Source organism: Cydia pomonella, chromosome 13 (assembly GCF_033807575.1).
Source record: "Cydia pomonella isolate Wapato2018A chromosome 13, ilCydPomo1, whole genome shotgun sequence".
Classification (NCBI taxonomy): domain Eukaryota; kingdom Metazoa; phylum Arthropoda; class Insecta; order Lepidoptera; family Tortricidae; genus Cydia; species Cydia pomonella.
Window position 1 is genome coordinate 19,982,063 of NC_084715.1, and position 14,551 is coordinate 19,996,613.

General features: G+C 37.8%; 1 protein-coding gene and 1 long non-coding RNA gene across 5 annotated transcripts in view; both read right to left on the reverse strand.

The window, feature by feature from the left end:
• Positions 1 to 14,551, reverse strand: part of LOC133524591 (amyloid protein-binding protein 2) — a 90,037-nt gene that overhangs the window by 49,829 nt on the left and 25,657 nt on the right. The window lies entirely within an intron of this gene.
• LOC133524633 (uncharacterized) overlaps positions 1 to 14,551 on the reverse strand; it is a 41,603-nt gene that overhangs the window by 4,102 nt on the left and 22,950 nt on the right. Inside the window, exon 2 of the long non-coding RNA XR_009800407.1 lies at positions 12,037 to 12,123. This is a non-coding gene — a long non-coding RNA (uncharacterized LOC133524633). The remainder of the gene's footprint in view (positions 1 to 12,036; positions 12,124 to 14,551) is intronic.

A 14,551-nucleotide genomic window follows, 5' to 3' on the forward strand; every position in this document is an offset into this window, starting at 1 on the left:
AGTCATGTAAATTGATAAGTATCTCGGTAGACACAAATGTAGTACAAAATACATAAACGCGCGGCTGTTTAGTCCCGCCCGGCGCCCAATTAGTCTTTTCTATGGGAGCGCGGCGGCACGTGATTGGTGAATTTTTATTACGTTTTGTAATTAATTTAATTTGGTCACTTGTAATGAAATTGTGCGCATCGGAGAGTATGCGGCATCCGTTCTTTAAATGCACATCCATGGCCCGACTTACAGCTGCTATGCCTACCTGGTTATTTATTATATCTGAAGAATGAAGCGATGAAATATAATTATAGTTGACTACAGCGTATCGAAATAGTATAGTTGAGTTGGGAGCCCATACATGAAAAGTATGCAAAATATAATTACAAAATAGAAATGATTGATGAGAAACAACGAATGACGGTGTCAATTGTTACTAAGAGTTTCGGCTCGTAGTAAGGTGTGTGAAGGGGCATTCCAGAAACGTTTCGGGAAGGTCATGCTTGTTGTTTAACACTTCTGATAAAGGTAAGAAGCCGATATTTGGCACAATAACGTTTGATGACTTAGCTTTAAATTCAATGGTATAATACATATTTACATATTTCTGCAGGTAAGATATACGTCACGTCTCCGATAAAGTAGACCTTTTTTGTGCAATGCCCTAGAAACGCTTACGCGTCGAGAAACTTAGGTGTCCGCAGGGAGTAACAACTGGACCAAGTAATCGATTGCTCGGGAAAACGACACCTCTCGACTTATTTGGATTCATATAATGGAAACAAAAACGTTTACAGTCCTGACGTCTAATATGGAAGCCCTGGCGTACGTTGACCTTGACTTCGCGACTATTTATTTATTTATTTATATGGCGTATGAAAATCCAGTTACCAAATAAAAACACCTAAAACGGCGGCGAAAAACGAAATTTCGATTTAGGCGGTAGGCCTGCTGAATAGTTATACAGGGAAAATTTAACATTTTTATTTAACATCCCGTATAACCAGACAAGTAATCAAAAACAACAATTAACTAAAAAATACTTCGATGCATTTAAAAATAACAATGCAACATAGTAAGTGTGACGCATGTGATATTTTTACAAAGTTAATAATTATCCGTAAACATATTGTGTTTAGATTTGCATATATGTATTAAAAGTTTAACACATTTTTGGCCATGTTTATATAAATTTTTTTAGTTCTAACTTCGCGCTCTATGAGGGTTCAGTTGTGGTCTTTCAAGTCACTCAATAATTCTTTCTTTCTTTTATTTTCATAGGACACCAAAAATTGACTTAGCTCCACAGTAAGCTCAATAAGGCTTGTGTTGTGGGTGCTCAGGCAACGATATGTAACATACAAATACATAGGAAACACCCATGACTCAGGAACAAATATCTGTGATCATCACATAAATAAACGCCCTTACCGAGATTCGAACCCAGGACCATCGGCTTCATAGGCAGGGTCACTACCCAAGACCAGCCCATTCTAGAGTTGTGCGTGCTCGTTCACTTAAAAGATTGTTCCTAACTAGTACAATCTCACAAATGTACTAGTTGAACTTGTTCGGTCTTTTAGTACATTAGTACACCGAGACAAACTGAGCATAATAATGTAACGAATCCGTTTTTGTGGACGTTTTGTGAAGTAGTACAATTCAAAATTTATTGTCTCGCTTACTTCCGTGAGTTGCAACGGAGTAACTGCTATGTGCTGTCTCGCTCATATTAGCCGAGAGCTATTCGGTCGTCATCGCACGCGTTCGGCGTTAGTTTGGTCGGATCACTCGGATCACTTTGCTATTAGTGTCGCTCCCGTTCCGTTTCGCGTAAAGTGTACTAAAATGTACTAAGAGCAGAATCATTAGGGAATATTTCGGTCTAGTACAGTGAAGGGAATTGCGTCTTTTTGTCTTTAGTACATGTACCACACAAGCCCATTCGTCAATGTAGCACTAATGTTTTTATTGACCTTTGATATTTTTGAGACCGGTTGAGATGCGCAAAACACTGTATTGAAATGAAAAGATTAATTCATATCTTTCGCTCGCGGATATATCTATCATTTATGTATTTCGCTCAGTGGATGTGTAGACTATATTCTTCGCATCACGCTATCAGATCCCACCATGTTTTGTCCGACACCCTCCGAATTCATCCAAACCGCTCCAAAACTAATCGTTTCGCATCGTCTCACTCGTTTGGCTCGACTGGCTTCGAATCATGAGTGGGAAAGAGCGAGCAAGTAACAATGAGATAGATGAGTTACGTGCGAGTTAAATCTTCAGTGAGTTAAATCCAAATATATAGTTCATTTAAATCACTCACTCGTGAACGACACATGTCTAGAGACCGGCGATTTCTACTGAGGGTCGCTCTTCTTCTGAGAAGTTTCCAACCATGATATAGGCTATTACAGTTTTTTAAAGCCAAACAGTATGTAAAAACAACGATTAAGTAGAACTACTCGGATCCATTTAAAAATAACATGCAACAGTGCAACATAGTAGACCGGACCGACGCATGCGATGTGCTACAAAGTTACAAATTGACTTGTAATTGTGGCAGTATATAATTTACATGGCTAAGGACTTTCCATTTACATAACACTTTGTCTTTTATTAGTACTTAAGAGTCCGCACCAAGCTCGGTCTGGTTCAGGATCGATTCGTCCTCAATCCTATTTCGTCAATTTCTTAACTTGTCATTATTGTCAAATGATCCACTGTTCCGATTCGTCAACATTCCTACATCGTCATTTTCCTAACTTGTCCACAGTGCTAACTCGTCCACATTCCTATGTGTATGGTCCACAGCAGGGGTCGGACAAAAAGTGCGGATGACGTCAAACCACTTATAGGTTGATTTCAAATAGTATTTTTGATTTTCATAAACAATTATCACTTATCATTTATCAACCTCTTTATTAAACGATATCGCCACTTGAAATGAGTAAGTACGTTTTTGACTGACACATTGTCAATCAGATGAACAATAAATTGACTTCGTTATTGTTTAGCTATTGTATCTTCACGATTATATTTAGCTAAAATTTATATTTACTAACGTATAAGAAAACGCTCTAAAATGTCATCTTTACTCGAATATTGTGGCAATCCCACAGACTTGTTCTAACTAATTTCAAATAATTATACCTTATGGTAACAAGTTTCGTGAAATTTATTTTATTCACTACATCACCCTACCACCTGTATTATTAATTCCATGGATTTATTTACGATTATTTTGTTACTTCATTAATACTATTTTGTTACTACATGTCACACGGAAGTTTAAATAAAAACTCAAACATCACCCTGTGTGCAAGGTTACGTCATTTTTACGTCATCCGCACTTTTTGTCCGACCCCTGGTCCACAGTGTTGGCATTGGTGTGGAGGTTAAAATCACAGGCCAACACCGTTGGTACAAAACAATAGCAAAGTAAATGAAAAGTGCAGAAGTTATCTTATTTACATGTAGAAGGCAGGGCAGGCATTTACTGGGTGGTACAATAATGTTGACGAGCTGGCACTGTGGTCAAAACCGGAATGTAGACGATCTGGGACTGTGATGAAAGTGGAAATGTAGACGAGTTAGGAAGGTGACGATTTAGGAATTGTGTGCTGACGAACTGATATATTTTGGATGATTTAAGAAAATGACGAAATAGGATTGTGGACGAAACAGTCCTGAGCCCTCGGTTTTTGTTCGTAATTTGGCGAAACCCATACGGGACCGTACATTGTCCGTAATTTTATGATTAAATGGCATTTAATGATAAAAATACCCATTTTGATTATTTCACATTTTCCTTTCCAGATAATATAAAAATGGTTGTGTTTTATAATATTTAATATTACTTATTAAAGTCTTTCATTAAGAAAGTTAGCAATTGTATAGATTATTTAATTGATTATGCCATATTTTAGTACTTAATTGAGAAAAAAATGGAATTTTAATAAAAAACGGGTTGCCCCGTATTTTAACCTCGAATCCCGTATTTTCAATGCATTTGTCCCGTTAAACCGGAAATCAGATCTGGTCACCTATAAAAAAGATAAATATGTAAGTACAACCGGGATAAATGAAACTGAGGTTAGGTGAATTGCAAGAGCTAAGAAGAGATGAAAGTCTGAACTACTTGGAGAATAAAATAAAACGTAACAGAGGGCGCGTTCCGACTCCAATTGTATTCCAGAATAATATATAAAAATATCATCCCGGTAAAATAGACCTTACGTATTTTTATCGAAATTATTAGAATGTTGCAGTAAAATTGTAAAGTCAACTGATTTACCTACTCGTAATAAATGCAAATTAAGTTTTTAAATTTTGACACTAGTTTAGTGTAGAATCCGTCTAAACTGACTTTGCACAGAACGAAGTAAAGGCACGAAATAAATAATAGTACCTACTATTACCGTACAGAAAAGAAACTTCCTACAAAACCGAAGTTTGACAGCGATTCGGGAATAATCATGCTGTCCCTTTCTAATGTATGGCACTATCCCTATCGGCTATTTAGCGTTGTCAAAATCAAGTTATTATCTTATCTGTGGTTGTGCACGCAAAGGGACGTGTCAACCCTAATAATTGCACGGAGCAATGCTGAGCCGAACGGAGCCGAGAATACACGAATGCTGCAGTTTCTCCCCCCTGGTAGGGAGGGATTATTATACGGCATATTTTCGTAGAAGTTATACATTAATGTTGACACTGCCACATTTTGTCATTGCAAATCCAATGCAAAGTTAGCCTGGTCCGACTGAATTATTTTTCCTGATGAATGTGTTTACTTATAAAGATTCAAGTGCATTCTGCAAGCTGCATGCGGTCAGAGCGCGCCTATCTCTAGCAACCCATTTTAGTGTTGATAAGGAGCGATAGCGTCCAGTACAATTTACTTACAACGGTATACATTTACTGACCCCGTACTACTTTTCCTTTGATTACTTACTCTGCACTATAAAATAATGTTAATGGTCTATGTAAGTAGTTAGGGAATGTAATTTCTCTGTCACTTATTGCTTGGCAGCAGCGGATGAATTGTCAAAATGACCAACATTTATTAGATGAAACGTTATGCTAAGTCTGACGACCAGTTTGGCCTAGTGGGTAGTGACCCTGCCTGCGAAGCCGATGGTCCCGGGTTCAAATCCTGGTAAGGGCATTTATTCGTGTGATGAGCATGGATATTTGTTCCTGAGTCATGGGTGTTATCTATGTATTTAAGTATTTATAAATATTTATATATTATATATATCGTTGTCTAAGTACCCTCAACACAAGCCTTATTGAGCTTACTGTGGGACTTAGTCAATTTGTGTAATAGGGTCCTATAATAATAATAAAAAAAAGTGACGATCCATATTAGAAACTGATTATAAATGCCATAAGAATGTATGTTTGGTTATTTAAAATGCTATAAAACCATGGTTTTAAAACTGATACAGGCGACAGTAGCCATGGCAACCAGAGACAAGAAAAAGTTGATTCATCCAGTTACTCTTCCAAAATTGTGCTTAGATCATTTTCAACACTCTGTCCGTGTAGGTGTAGCCTGAACTTAAGGATGCCAAAAATCGTTCAATCTCAACGTTTCAGGAGCAAAACCGTAAACACAAATGATAGATTTATTTGGATTTTGAAGGTGAACAGCATAAGGTTCAGAGCTTAAAGAAAAAGATTATATCTTATCAGCAGAGATCGGACAAATTTGCGTCATTGCTCGCAATAATGTGGACATGACTCCAAAATTAATCAAATATGTAATCATTTAATTAATTTCTTACTTGACTTAAATTTTAATTCCTAGTCAATAAATACAAAAGTTTGTTAAAGTATAGATTTATTAAAGAAAATAATCAGTATTTTTTCCAAATTTTCTGCAGTCAGTCTTGTTTAGTTTATCCCGATTTTGAGGTTATCGCCTACAACTTAGAACAGAAAATAAACTCTGAATTATACTGGAATAATAATATTCCTATAAAACTACTTAAGTTTGCCCCATTAACATCAGTGGAGTGCAAGCGGAGTTTTTCAGCACTTAAGTATATTTTTGATGTAAAAAGAAATAGACTGACTGCAGAAAATTTGGAAAAAATACTGATTATTTTCTTTAATAAATCTATACTTTAACAAACTTTTGTATTTATTGACTAGGAATTAAAAATTAAGTCAAGTAAGAAAGTAATTAAATGATTACATATTTGATTAATTTTGGAGTCATGTCCACATTATTGCGAGCAATGACGCAAATTTGTCCGATCTCTGCTTATCAGATAAGATGGGATAAGTGGAAACTACATAAAATACCTACAAAAAGCTAATAGAGAACGCAGCTAATAATAACTCGATGTTGATACACAGGGTTATGTGTAGTTATGTCATCGCCTTTCTCTCATTTACATGATCATCTCTCATGCCTCTTACAACATCTTATGAATAAAAGTTTTTTTCTTTGCGTCAGACCGGTCGGGACACTGTTAGAATATGAAGTTAAAGGTCGCGTTCCGACAAACTTAATATTATGTTTTAAGGCTTCATTCATATTAATTGAACAAAACTAGAAAATCTAGAGATGCGCAAAACGTTTCACTGAGTTGAAAATATTGATTCATTTCTTTCGCTCGCGGAGATAATATATATATATATATATATCACTCATTTCGCTGAGTGGATCTGTAGACTAGATAATTCACGACACGAGTGAGTAGTAAAAGAGTGCGTAAAAGAGATGGTTATAATACACACAGCCTGCAACTAAAATGGCGAATCAAGCGATGCGATCCCGCCATGTTTTCTCGATACCCTCCGAATTCTTCCGAACCGCTCCGAAACCGCCGTTTCGCATTGTCTCACTCGTTTGGCTCCAGCGGCTCGTTCGTATCATGAGCGGGAAAGAGCAAGCAAGTAACACTGACATAGACGAGTTACTTTACTGAGCGAGTTAAAACTGGGGTGAGTTCAATCTAAAGATATAGTTCATTTAAATCACTCACTCGTGAACGACATATGTCTTGAACATTGAGGACTTAAAGTCATACTAGTGTATGCTCGCAACTTTCGTCTGCGTGGGATGATGATGATGATTGAAAAAACTATCCCGCCCTTCCTTGGGCCTCAAATTATCTCCACCCATACTAAATTTAATCAAACTTTGTGAGCGGTTTAAGCGTCAAGAGGTAACAGACAGACTGACAGAGACAGAGTTACTTTCGTATTTATAATATTAGTAGGGGATGTATTTTCGGGATTAGTTGCCAAGCGGACCCCAGGCTCCCATGAGCCGTGGCAAAATGCCGGCACAACGCGAGATAGATGATGATGAGTAGGAGATGTATTTACCAAATATTTGTCGTAATCGTATCGAAACATCAAGATAAATACAATATTGTAAGTATAAGCCATTATTTCCCGTTTCGTAATCATTAAGTAATTTATGGCAATAAATGAGACGAACATATATAATTAATAGTATGCAAAATTATTCGGCAGGATGTATTACATAACATAGTGTTAAATTAATATCTCTCATAAGCCTCATAAGTTAGATTAAATATTCATACACGATGACGCGCAGATTTGTCAAATCTAACACTTACTAACATGACAATACGAGTCAAGGCACGCGTCGTCGTGAACGACACGATCTATAGTGACAAGACCAACATATATTTCCAAATCGAATTGCTGTCGCCATATGCAAGTGATACTGCCACGTGTCACTTACATATATTTCATGTGCGGCTGCGGCTGCATTTCACGGACCGCATACGTGATAGCGCGACTAAATGACGATGACGTAGACGGCTCCGCTTTCGTAACAGACAGCTGATTACGGTACGTCTACTATGCTGGTTATTCATATATACGGAAATCTACCTTTACTCTATCCGCCCACAGACACTGAGAAGAAGTCCAGTCGGTCAACTCACATATGCTCTCTTCACAGCACGATCTTCTTCCATCCTTTCGTGGTGGCCAGCCAGCGGAGACGATATGTGCTTTGGTCTCACCTATTATATTCGGCTCGGCTGAGTTCTTTAATTTTTTCAGAGGCCGGGGCTCATTTTGGGTCATCGCGCGAGTCAGTATTAGTACAGGAGGACCACTGTGTGATCTTGGACTGATGATTAAATACGCGATCTCAAACACAAAGAGGATCTTGGCGTCTGAAACTGGAGACCACCACTCTTCCCTATTTTGCGCCACTTCGTGGCTTTCACACCACTTTCAACAAATATCCACAAGGCCTCCAAACTAGGATTTGACTCCTCAGTAGTATCTAGAGTTTCCAGGGTCCATTTACTCCATGTCAGCGGAGGTGAGAAATTAAATATAGGTGTGAGAAAAAGTTACAATGGTCTCCAGTGCCCAGGGCTGGAATAGACCAACGTATCAAAAACCACACACATTTACTTAGTAAAACAAATACTCGACACACGAATAACCTAGTTGTAGAATAGAATCGTAGGTAAAGGTACTTTACGACCGACTTAGTTAAATTTACGATACCGCCCGTTCGCATATAAAATGCACATAATTCCAATAAATTGTCGAACTGCGTTTTCTATCTTACTTAAGCATACTACACGTGAAAGAAACGATGTGGGTATTAGTTTTATTCATTAAGATTATCCGTGTGCTACATTATTTATGTATGTTATAGCAAACAATCTGTATATGGTACGCATGAGATAGTGTAACTCGACTCCACAATCTCCCCATATACTCTTTGTATTAGGGTTTCGTAGCGAGAATGAGAAATACGAAACTCAGTTGATATATAAAATAATGACCGCTGCCAAGGATATGGAACACGCACTAACGGACGAAGGGATAATTCAAGATCAATAGTGGACAAACTAAGGCCCGCGGGCTTGCTCTGGCCCGCCGCCGGTCCTTCAAAATCATTAGTTTATGGCTCGTGACGAAACGGTTTCAAATCAATATGCATTTTTTCTGCAGTTCCGGTCCACCTCAGATTTTTTTAAATTTCCTGGCCCTCATGGAGAGAATTTTTTTAAATCATTACCTATTTGTCTACTTTGCCATATCGTTCACAGTCCTAATAGTTCGCCCACGGTCTTAGTTCTATTTTGTCAATTTCCTTACTTGTCTGTCCACATTACCATATCATCCACATTGACTATTCAAAATAATATGCAAAAGCAATCATCCTTACACAGGATTGACGACTTAAAAGGTTATGCCTAAGAAACAAAAATCAAATTCAACCTATACTTTGTGCAGGAATTTTGTACGAGTAATAAAACCGGCTATCATCATCCACATTTCAACACACGGGCCTGTGGTTCCTACAATGTCGAGGGCAACTATGCGATGCTACAATGTGGGTAACTAGTGTTTTCCTTTCAATGTCGTAATGAAAATATTTTACGTGTTCGTTGTTTTACTAAGTAGTTCAGGTACAGGTACAAAACAAAGTTTGATAATACTTTGTATGAAATGAAATGTCCTGTCGATTGTAGGCGGTTCGTTAGTTCGTTTCCTTATAGGCTTCGTATAGGCCAATGTTTCATACAATGTTGAGGTAATGTTATATGTATCTCCACTCAACTTATAAGTTAGTATGCTTTTTTATATTTTAAACACTTCTTTCCTGTTTTACACAAAAGTACAAAGCTTTATAATCATAGCTCGGGCAGGTTATCACCAAAACAAGTAGAAACGGTAGTAGAAAGCTGGGCAAACTTTTGGACAATTATGGGTTGTCACAATAATAAAAATTTAGATAAAGATATTTTATTATTCAAGTAGACATATTACAATGCGCTTATGAACATCAGAAGAAATTAATAAAAGCAGTATAAATACACAACTTTAAGACACTTTTTTCCATTTTAGAGTTACAACTGTTTGCGATGATCTGTCCGATTAGAAAAGTCAAACTACATTTATACTTATTAGACAAAATATTCTTTTTTTTATCCCGTTCAAGCTAAGCTAGTGATGTTACAAAATGTCGAGCAACATAATAAGCAATACTACAAGCAAGGCACAATGTAACAAGTGTTTTCCACTCCACGTAAGGCTCGGAATTCTGAGTGGGCTCGAAACGGCTCTAGACCGCTACATAAGGCTTGCAATGAGCTAGTTCTGTATGACACTGCTTAGGGATGCCATTACTTGGCTTACTAGGGTTGTAGGCAAAATAGCCAAATGGAAATAGAATGGTTTAAGTCTTCGAGTAACACCCTCAAATGGCTCCTTAAGTCAGTTGAGGGTAGATGAAAAAAATACATGATCAAATAATGTAGGTTAAAGTCAGGTCGTTCAGTGACAGACACAGGCGGTTTGGTATTTGGTTGATAACCATAATGTTATAACTACCCGAAAATGTACATAGTTTAGTTTGTTTACTTATATGTAAATACCTAAAGATACAGAGTATAGTCTCTGATTCTGAACGAAACTCTAACGTGGTAACCCTGCAATAGTCCCTTACGAGACAGGTTACATACAACTTAACCCGTGCCTGACAACATAATAATCCACCAGGAAAGGTGCTGCGGTAGAGACATAAACATACCAGTACCAGAGTGACCTAATTCTATTTCGTTCCACACGCAACTATGTTGCTTATGGTTATAACAGTGTATGTTAGAATGGCGTAAACATTGACATGGATTTGGGTCGCAATAACACTAGACTGTCATCAAGCCTCGCTGAAAGGAGCGCCTCAGGCGATCTGTTGAACGCGATCGCGTGGCCCGAAATGTGATAGTTTGTGTTGTGTAGTTATATATGTTGGTAGTTGATACCCCTGTGCAGAACTGCATGGAAACAGAGGTATCCACAAAACAATTTTTTTCTCGACTGCAAGTAAGTATATTGTGTCTAAAGGAGGCAGTTAGCGACCTGAAAACCTTGCTAGGTTTCGTGGAGGAGTTGGAGTGGTTAGAGAAGCGCTACCTCATTTTCCAAGCAAAATAAGGCACAATGGTTGAGTGTATATATCTTTTCACCAAAGTCGTTAATTCCGCAACTTTTCCATTCGCATTTTTTCCCACACGAATTTCTACCCATATCCTTTCTTTGTCATTCGCTTATATCCTTAACTGTAAAAAAAATATAGCAAAAGAAAAGTCAGCCCACCTTCTGAATTACATACATTGATATGTACTGGCCGGCCCGGCATAGGCTGGTCTAGTAGGAAAGTGTTTGCCATAATGACCAAACGCAAGTTCCCGTTTTGTATAAGAACATTCACCCCCAAGAAGTACATTTGTGTCGCTTAACTGCAAACTCGGTAAAAGCCATTCGACCCTCTTAGGAAATATATAGATATCTACCCAATTACCTTTTCTTAACGTCATAATCGCTAAATCTGACAGTTGGAGTTATTGAAGTTTAATTCACTTGATGACACATAAAGCTGGCCATTCGTGACCGTTATCGCGGCAAGCTACGATGAAGCTTGGCCACTGACGTGTGACACAGTTTGTACTTTTGTACGTTAATGCGACAGATGTTTAATGGCCTGTATACTTCAACTAATTAGTGCGATTTAAGCTTTTACTACTACTAGTAACTTAACGCAAATGTCCAGTAGGTTGGTTGCTACGGTCACGTCTGAAAACATACATACGGACGACAAAGCGGCAAAAATATGTATACACCTTAATATATGGGCAATAAGGTCGTGTATACATATTTTTGGGACTTTGTTCGTATCGATATTTTTAGAAGTGACTGTGCATGCACCATGTCGTATTCAATAATACCTAAAGTTGCAAAACTCGTAACTTCGGCGACTTTGGCTGATGTTATACAGTATGTGATTCATAATTATGCAAATAAAATAAACGAAAAATGGACATAAAAAAGACGTCGGGTTCCTCTACTAGACGTACAGTTTTATATGTCTGTGAAAGATGAGCTGTAGAAATATAATAATATTAACTACGACTAAATATGAATCATACTTGAACACACTTCCATCTATACTAACCACAGTAGGCAAACATAGTAGACTTTCTATTATTGGTATATCTAAATTTGATAAATAATTACCACAATATCCACACAATAGGTTTCTTTGTTGGTGCGTGTCTTGGTTGCTTATTCGTGAAGAGACCATATTGACCATAATGATTTTACCTGTAACAAACAACATTTAACATTAAATGAAGTTCCTACAGACGAAACTTATAATAACAAACAAGATAGTACAGTCAGCAGCAGAGGCCTTACCGCGAAAAACGAAAACAGAAATTTCTTCATCTGCCTGTACCGCTCGTGCATATCCGAGAAAAAAAACGATCTTCATTTTTCGGGGTAGGGCCTCAGAACAGAAGTAGCGTAGTGCGTCAAGGAGTTAAAAATACCTAGCTTGAGATAATTTTCAATACCTCGCCTACTAAGCGATGCTGCCGTCTGTACCATCAGCGAAGTTAGACAATTAAACGTGGAACTGTGTTCAAAAAGCTCTAGAGGTACTTTAGAACACTAACAAGGGACTTTACAACAATGCCTTCTTATCTTTCATTCGCAGTAAACTTAAGTTATTTAGTTTCGGAGTAAACTTGTCGTGAACTTTCTAATTTCTTGAAATAGCTACGTGTTTTTTCGTAGCATTCGGCTAGGGCACTTTTTTGTTTTTTTTTTTGTACAAAGATACATGATCTAGCAATAGTCACTTATGCACGTTGTATACAAACAAAGTCGTAATTTACAAGCCTACAATAATTTATCTAAAAAGTGTTCCGTTACGCACATGTGTGACGATTTCAGGAAAAGTTACCACATACTGTGGTATCAGAATCTAATTGATTTGATATGGCAGCTGCAGCAAAAGGGTTTGAAGTCATAATGACTTACTAAAAAGGCCCTCAATGCCCTGCGCGTCCAGTACAAGTAGTGCAACAATGGGCTCAGGATGCTGTTGGGACTGGGACTGCCTCGTTTTTGCAGCGCGTCAGGTATGTTCGCGGAGACGCGCACTGACTACTTCGGTGCAATAATACGCAATAGAACTGCCTCCCTGATGCGTCGCGTGCGTGACAGTTCCAACAGCCTCTTAGGCCTAGTGTCAGAGTCGCCAGCTTGCGCCTTCCGGGAACACTGAGAGGAGGTACATATGGGATCCAGAGGCTTAGTTTATAATTTAGTATAGCTTTAACTAACATAGGATTAAGGGAATGTACACTAACACTATGGACATAGTCCGAAATAAATTGAATAGAATAAGTACCCTTATGTTTAAAACCAGCACATATGTATGATGCATTTGTATGTGTGCGCTAGTCGTCGATAAAAGGTCGCTTTACGTAAGCTGGCGAAAGTGAAACCCGCTCAACTCTACCTGCCTTTACCAACCTTTCCAGAAAGCACGTATACTAGTAATTACAAATATGCAAGTTGCGGAATGTTCTCAAAAAGTTCTTAGAGATTTCGGTTTTTTTAATGTACTCGTAATAAGCAGTAAACGAGCAGACAAGCTGCCTGATGGGAAGCAGCCACCGCCATGTATGTTTGTACAAGTAAAAATGATTCGTATGACACACAGTGATATTAAGTATGAAAAATTTGGTTATCATCTTGTTCCTAAATGTACTTCAAAGATTGTTAAAGCAAGTCCAGAATTAGACTTTGGTAGCGAAAGTCAACGGTGGAACGAATGTAGGTAAGTATCGATTTAATAAGGAATATTACTGCAGTGTTCTACCGCTAGAGTGCAGCACTAGCCCAAACCGTAACCATAGAGTAACTTATACATACTACATATACCGTAAACAATTTTTTGACAAGTTTTCACAGATTATTTAATTTTGGTACCAATAAATAATCCATTGACGTTTCAAGGCGGTTTGTTTACTGTTTGTGTGCCCAGTTTATCGCATATGCGGTAATCAAATTGGAAAACGAATGCAATTATCTATCTTGTTCTCCTTCAAACGCTTAATAAATAAACGATTTTTTCATGCAAGTACTTTATTTGCGATAAGCAGAGCAGTGCTAGTGGCGCCCCTACGTAGTTTAGCTTAATATTTTGGCGTAAGATATAATTGCAGGCGGCTCACAGAGGTAACTCTTGAACAAATTTAGCTTAAAATAGATCTGGTCACAACTTAACACAGCGACATATGGTTTCGCAAAACGCCGGTTATTAGGTACTTTTATAGAAGTCCCTTTTTCGTCTCTTTGATGCTATTACTGATAGTACTACGTCAATTTAATTCACAGACAGCTGTCACAAGCACACAGATACATTTTCCTCGACGTCAGGAGAAATTCACCTTGAAAAGCGAAAGCAGGTTCGTATCAACTAGCGCGCAGACCGGTCGCAGCGAAAACGAGAGTTCGCCGCTAAAATATGATACAACTGTCCATGTCTAAACTTTTGGACTTTGCTTTTGGACTAAATTATATTAAATAGTAGTGTTTAAATATTGTACAGACACACTAACACAAGAGACGAGACAGAGATGAGACAGAGTTCCGTTTCGTTCCAGGGTTTAAAATTCTCAGGAGCGTGGCGAAAATTAACAGACTAAACTTGGGGTCACTCCTTAATGGTTTTATGGTA